At 34.2% G+C, this 7887-nt stretch overlaps 1 pseudogene; it reads left to right on the top strand.

The window, feature by feature from the left end:
- The first annotated feature begins 2923 nt into the window (after positions 1-2923).
- Positions 2924-2991, top strand: LOC136332584 (small nucleolar RNA U3; annotated as a pseudogene).
- The last annotated feature ends 4896 nt before the right edge of the window (positions 2992-7887 follow it).

Below are 7887 nucleotides of genomic sequence, written 5' to 3'. Positions count from 1 at the left end.
ACTAGCATTAGTGCAAAGTTTAGTCTAGGTGGAGTGGCTGGCCAGGAATAGAAGATGTGTAATGAATCATCTTAAATGCTATATTAAAGTTACTCTATTGGCTTTATATTGTTGATTAGCAACTAATACAATAGGAAACATGGATCTAATCTTGCCAAAGAGTAATTTTTGAGACTTTATAACAAGTACCAACCTCATTTTGATTCTGGTAAAGTTAGTAACTGAAGTTTTAAAAATAAATTGAGATTCTCAAACTGTATAATAGCAGTCTCAAATGTTTTGGTCTCAGGATTCCTTTATATGCTTAAAAATTATTGAGGACCTCCAAAAGCTTGTTAATATATAGGTTTTATCTGTTGATAAAAATCTGTTTATATCAGAAACTAAAGTAAAGAAAATTTTAATATTTATTTCTTTATTTAAAATAACAATTTCATTACATGTGACATTAATGCATATTCTTATGAAAAATAACTATCTCAACATAAAAAATTTGTGACATTGTATTATATTTTTAAAAATTTCTTTATTCTCTTCTTCTTTATTCAGTCTACTATCTCACACATCATGTACTCTCTGGAAAATTCCATTGGACACTTTAAAGAAAATGCGAGTGAAACCGGAAAATATTATCTTGGTTTATTATAAAATTAGCTCTGACTTCTTTGACCCTTGAAAGTGTATTAGGAACCCCAGATGTTCCTTGACCAAACTTTGAGGACCACTGCTATGAAATAAATCTGCTGCCCACTTAATCTTTTGTTATGGTATATGCGTTAGCCCCTTTTCATCTACTACTATCTGAATTTGAACTTTAGTAATTCAGTGTATTGCTTACCTGTGATTTAAAATAAAAGAACAAAGTGACTCCTAGCATTGTATATTTTATGTATTTTAAAAATCTATAAATAAAATATAAATGTTTAAACATGAAGATGAATGATAGCTTCAAGTACTTCACCACCTGAGAAGTTACAATATGGTACACAGTGCATGCAAGGTTAATTGAGCACCAGATTAATTGAGCCAGATGGATCAACAGACAGATGAATAGATAGATAAACAGAAAGAATTAGATGTATATGAAATGATGTCAAGGCACCTATGTTTGGCTTAATAAAGCACACAACATTTTCTACCTATTTCTTGTAATGCAAAGTAACACTCTAATTATAGTTTGTTCGACTTACTTTTAACTGCCTGGACTACTTTTAAAAATAATCTGTAAACATGGATATATTGACTAAATTACTGATGACAATGCTACTCTTATACAATTGAAAACACTGGCTAGGTTGGAATAGCCAATAAAATTTTTAAATTTTAATGATTCTTATAAATTTATAGAGACTACTGCAAATATCTATTTCTCTGTTTATGTTGATAAGACTGTTGTGCAGACCCACTGGTAATAACCGTATTTCTAAGCTTATAAAATCAGTAACTATCCTGGCTTGTCTAGTTTAGTTCTCCCAAGGTCAAGTGGTAGGAAGGGTGGTCTTTTCTCTTTACACGGGATCCTTGCCAATTGCCTTCTTTTTACACACAGCTTTTGAAAGAATTCTATTTCTCAGTGTCCAAATCTGTCAAACACAGAGCCTTTTCAGTAAATAGTGTGATAGTTAGCTTTTATTTTTTTTAGAAGAGTAGTTAAAAATTTTCTAATTGGCATTATGAAGAAAAGCACAAACAGTAAAATGATATTTTGAGAACAAGGAAGAGAAAGTTGTTGCACACAGGATGGTAAACATTTTGGAAATAAAAAAGAAAACAGCAAATAAGAGTGGTGCGTACGTGTGTGTGTGTGTGTGTGTGTGTGTGTGTGTGTGTACCCTTACCTGTTCCAGGAAAAGTTGACATTGTAATGATTATTCCAATTGATATTGTCTACTAGAGTAAAGAGGTTTCTAGCTGAAATGTTTAAAATACTGCCCAAGTAGGACAGAGAAACAAAGTCTGGGCTCTCCTCTACATTTGGAACTGCCTTAGTGTGGATGAAAGCTTGAGTGGTAGCAACCAACTGCCAAATATCCACATATAATAGGAGAGTTCTGTTTCTCAGGGACTACGGGGACTCCAACATCTCCTCCCACATTTGGAGGCAAGGAGTCTCCTTCCTTTCTTGGCATCTTCAGTTGGCAGAGTTTGTTACCCAGTCTCAAAACAATCAATGTTCTTAAAGATGGCATATTTTAAAAAATATCTTAAAATGTTTACATTTACTTACGGCAAACCATGACAAAAAAGGATGAGTAAATGCATTCAAAATCAAAACTTACTTTTTTTTTTTTTGCTTTCTTTGATAAGGTTTATTTAGTCCATTTTTATACACTAATATTAAGTTTCTGTAGTCTGCATTTTTTCATTAGAATTAGTTATAGGTTTGAGTTTGGAAGTAATAATCCATTTTCCAATCATTAAAATACAGTATTACATAATTAAGGCAAACTATGCTCCAGAGCAGCAGTTAACGGTACACTGTTGATGATTTGAGATACAACAGGAGCTCAATCCATTTGTTTTTGTCAATAAGTAGCAATTGCTAAAATCAAATCAATCCTCCAGTAAACCACACCAATTGTTAATATGGTCAAAATGAAGAGGTAATAGAGACAATAGTGGGGTTTATTTCACATGTAATATGTAGACATGGCCAATAAAGTAACAAAGAACTCTGCCATGCACTGGGACACAACACGTGTCTCAGTGTGCAGCATAGTTTGGGAAATTTTTTTTGCCTACAGAATTAGAGTTAGAGTTTATTTGGAGTTGGATTTGTACACAAACATTCACTTCTGACAGCTGGTATACAAAGTATCTTCTACCTAGAGTTTCTGAACTAATGGACCAAACTGGGAGAAATACATAGATTTGCTTATCTTGATACTTCATTACAAAGTAATCGATTTGTAACATCTCAATTAAGACTATACTTTCAGGGATCATTTCTATAGTTTGTAACATCTTAATTAAGTGCATAAATATTATATTTAAAAAATAATTTTACTAATCAAAGGAAAATTTGTAAATTTAAATATAATTGCTTTCCAGTCCAATCAACATTCACAAAAATCCAAAAGTCTACAAAGAGGACCCCCAACAAAGAAATTCTTGATGATTTTGTGTTGAAATTACATAATTTCTTATTGAGAAGGGTGATAGATTTTTCTAATAGAGATATTTTCTGTCCAAAAATGCCCATTCTTTGTTATCATTTGTTTTAATACATTTATAATTTTCTTCATTGGTTACAGTAAATCAATTGTTGTCAGTTGAGATTGAAGATCTCACTTTCAAATTTGGTTTCTCTAGATAAAATTATGCCATTATACAGAAAGCACAAGGCTGTCTTTTACATACTTATGATTCTGAACTAATTTTAAATTTCAATGATGGAAAGGGTGTGATAAAAGAGTAAGTCCATAAAAAATAGAACCAGAAATTTAAATTATGACAGCTTTTGTATGTGACTTAGAATGCAGAGGATAATGGGCTGGGGAAAACTTCTTTGAGACATAATTACTGGAGACAAATTCTGTGTCAAATGCAGCTGTTGTGGTGAATAGACATTCAGATTTGAGAAAAACCAAAGTCTCATAGATTGAAAGGTGAGCCATTTGTGTCTGTCATTTAGCAAACAGGAAAAAAAGAAGGAGCATATTTCTTGTTTAAGTTGCAACACATGGTGCAAATATTCAATTAAAATTCCTAAAATACAAGATGAATCAGTCCTGTGACTTAAAAGTTTGACTTCGTTCAAGAACCAATCCTGTTTACAGAGTCCTGTGAGGAAGGACTTCTGTAAAATATCTTACTTACAGTATATTGTCACCTCTGTTGGAAAAAAAGGAAAATATCTGCCTATTGTGAATATACCTTTTGTTTTCTTAACTGTTAGGACATGACAAGACTAGTCAATTGATTCTTTCTTCTATCAAAGCCTCTTTTGCTTTGGTTAATGCCATTGTTTGAGAGGATTAGGAAATACATTTCTATGTTTCTAGGGTCTTTGACATTTCTTGATGTTCCATGTAACTTTTACGAAATAACTCGAAATAATTCATTGCAGCCTTGCTCTGAAACTCACTTGCCCTCAAAGGCTAAGACTGAGGAAACTTGGCTATTTGGTAAACATATTCCCTTTAATGACAAGTTTTCCAGGTCAGGCAGGTATTCTGTGTACATGAAACTGACTTAAGACTTCATCCTGAGGGAGAATCGGGTTGAAGATAAAGGCAAATCTGGATCTCAGTTTTAACACTGAAACTTGCTTCTTGAACTTGCATATTTTAAGTATTAAATATGAAATTAACTTTACCCATGACTTTTTTTTGTGTGTATGACAGAGACTGAGAGAGGGACAGATAGGGACAGACAGACAGGAAGGGAGAGGGATGTGAAGCATCAATTCTTTGTTATGTCACCTTAGTTGTTCACCAATTGCTTTCTCATATGTACCTTGACTGGGAGGCTACAACAGAGAAAGTGATCTCTTGCTCAAGCCAGCGACCTTCGGCTTCAAGCCAGCAACCATGAGGTCATGTCTATGATTTCATGCTCAAAGCAGTGACCCTGCACTCAAGCTGGATGAGCTCATGCTCAAACCAATGACCTCAGAGTTTAGAATCTGGGTGCTCTGTGTCCAAGTTTGATGTTCTACCCACTGTGCCACTCACTGCCTGGTCAGGTGACCCATGCTTTCTGAACATAGATATCTGATGGGACATGATGCTTAGGAAATAATCTTGAATCAGAGAAACACATCTTTGTTGAATTAACTGCACAAAGCATTTGCTCACTCAGTTCATTGAGGTGGAGCTCAGCCTGGTAGACAGGGGAAACAGGGATCTTGAAATCAAATACTTGAGCTCTAATTCTCACTCTACCACTTAGCAACTGACAAGGTTAGTTTCTTACATTCTCTGAGTCCCAGAACATTAATCTAAAATTTATAATAATATCGACCACACAGAATTGGTAGGAATGCTAATTGACATAAAACACTTATAGAACATGGCACAAAATATTCAATAAATATCAATACCATTTAATTTAGGCAAAGGCCCTTGCTAGGTTTTTGGAGACGCTATTTTCCCTTTCTAATTGACTCTCTTATTTACACACTTATCTATATGCTTTTCTTTTTATTTAATATTTCATTAATATTTTAGTAACTTTTTCTTAAATGAAGGTTAGAACATAGTGGCAGCAACTACTCAGTGCCCATATCATAGACCAAACAAGGAAAGATAGATGTCATCCATGGTGTTATTCTGTTTGTGAGTCCAGCAGAGGCTTGTTCAGAGTCTTGATATGTTCTTATTCAGGACGCAGATGGTCCTCTTAACCTTCCAAATCCATCACTCTTTTAGTTTCGGTATTAAGTAAAGCTGAGTGCTGAAATCTAGTTTTTCCAACACATCAGTTCTTAAATATTGGACATATTCTGTAAGCTGCTCATACAGAAAAGAAAGTTTCTGGAAAACCATTCCTAAAGAGGCAGGCCATCTGTTGAAATCCTGCCAGTGTGTAACAGTAAAATTAGTTCTGTTTACATAAAACTACAGGAGGAAGGCAAAAAAGAAAACCCTTAACCAACCAGTAGAAATTTACTTTGACCTAAATTGGAGATGATTAATTAGGAAAAAATGGTCCCTGGTACAAAGTGGAATTATGCCATACTGGGTAAAACAACAAAGCATTTTCATTCTCTCTTCTTGAGTAGGGAGACCAATTTGCCGAAGTAAATACCATATTCTTTCTTAGCAGTGAGGAGAAGAAAGGAAGTGATATGTTTCCATTTCTCTTTTTAGCTTTTAAAATGGAAAATGTTCACCAAAGAAGGGGAGGCAGATGCCTCACTGAGGTAGGCAAGCATGCTGCACCCCTGACCCCACCCAGGCAGTGGTAGGGGCTGCTGTGGTGGTGCAGGGCATGCAGCATGTGGAAACCGAGTTCTGCTGCAAGTCCACAGTTCTGCTCACACACTTAGAAGGCTAAACTGGGGTTTGAATAGATTCTATAGCTTTTTTTTCTCGAAAATTCTGCCCCAGAATGATGCTGTCTCCTCTTCACCATCTCCCATCCAGTAACTTTTATCTTGGTAACAACACTCAGCTGTTCTCAATGATGACTGAAGCACAGACGAAATAACACCACTCAGTTGCATCCTGGAATTGAGATCTCAAGACACCTATCAATGTATCAGCTCTGATGTATTCGCTATTATCCAATAGCCACCTTTGGATCAAATTCACAAAATTAACCTCCTTTCACCAGAGCAAGTATCCACAAAGATTTTTCTACAGATTAAGTCTTTACACTTCTCATATTGTATCAGAAAATCTAAAAGGAAATTAAAATTAAGATTATATATCTATACTCCTTCTTTTTAGGTTATCTATGTTAAGAAAAATTCATCTGAGTAAATTTTAAAGATTATTTTCACTTTATTCAATGATTCATGAATCAGGTAGGATCCAATCCAATAGACAGAAAGTAGCTCTGAGGAGCTAAATGAAGCAAGGAAGTCATACTGGACAAAAAATAAAGTGAATAAGTTATTAAAAATTATTTTCCTTTAGGAAATTGCAAGGGTCCATCAAGCAGATTACCCAACTAAACTAATCAGGTGATTCCTGATTGGCATGTTTAAGTTATATTTCAGGGAGATCCAGAACTTTAATTAAGTGCTGGTCACTAGTCTAAGTCAGGTTTAGCATAAGCAACTCCATTTTGGGATTGTTATTCTGTTTTTAACATCCATTTTTAAAACAAGTGAAGCCAAATTCTCCTTTGACAATCAGTCTTAGATTAAATGTCATGTCTCTCAACCTGTAATCTACTATGAAAAACCTAACCTACAGCCTTAGACAAAAGAGAGATTTTTGGAACCAATATGTAATAAAGCAGACCATTGGACTTTGACTCTTTGCAGATGCAGAGTTAGTTTAAGGTAATTTTTCAATATGTAGATAAATGTTTTACTATTAGGTTCTTTAATGGAGGTAAAAATTGGTGACTCATTAAGAGTGTGCATAGGTACTATAAACAGCAACAAAGAACCTCTGGCATATTTCCTGGTTCAGACATCAAAAGAAAAAGCCGTAAAATCTGCTTGCAGTAAAACAAAGTCATCCCCCTGCCCCTTGACATGGCTGGTATTTATTAGCTATCTCATAGGTAAAGAGAATGAAATGTTACTAGTTCTTTAATCAGATGTATCTGAGAAGTTTTATGAATCCATGTGAAATACTGAAACATTTCTGAATATAAAATACAGAAAAATAAACAAACTTTATTTTTTCTATAATATGCAAATGGAAATTACCTTGATTATTTAAAAAGTTCATTTTCTATGTTTGTAATGATACTAATAATCAGTTGTATATATTAAAAGCTTTGTTAATAATCTTCAAGTGATAGGAGAACTAAGTTATTTAGTTCTTTGGGTTTAGTCATGACCAAAATTGTGTTTTTGTTTTTCCTTTTTTATCCTGAAAAATTATATGTTGAAAATAGTGACAGAAGTGAATTATAATAAATATGTGAATTGATAGGGGCTTTCCAGGGTATGTTTTCATGGATATTCTATTTAAAAAGTAGCTAATGTATCACACCAAAATTTTAATGGAGTACAGAGCCAAAGAGAAAGGGCAGAGTGCCCACTTTGGTACACCTGGAGTAGATTACACACATGAGGTGATCCTCCCCTCAAAGCCAGAAAGCTCTGGTAATGTGCTCTGCACTATGCAATACAACAAGGAAAACTGCAAATTTTTTGTAGCACCTAGTGCTATGAAAGCAGTTCATTAGAATCACTTGACAGTCTCCTCTCTGTATTTCTAGATGGCTGAGAATCAAGTAGTTGCACATCAAAATGTGAAT

Source organism: Saccopteryx bilineata, chromosome 3 (assembly GCF_036850765.1).
Source record: "Saccopteryx bilineata isolate mSacBil1 chromosome 3, mSacBil1_pri_phased_curated, whole genome shotgun sequence".
Classification (NCBI taxonomy): domain Eukaryota; kingdom Metazoa; phylum Chordata; class Mammalia; order Chiroptera; family Emballonuridae; genus Saccopteryx; species Saccopteryx bilineata.
The sequence above is the reverse complement of the archived record's forward strand: the minus strand, read 5'-3'. Positions and strand labels throughout refer to the sequence as shown.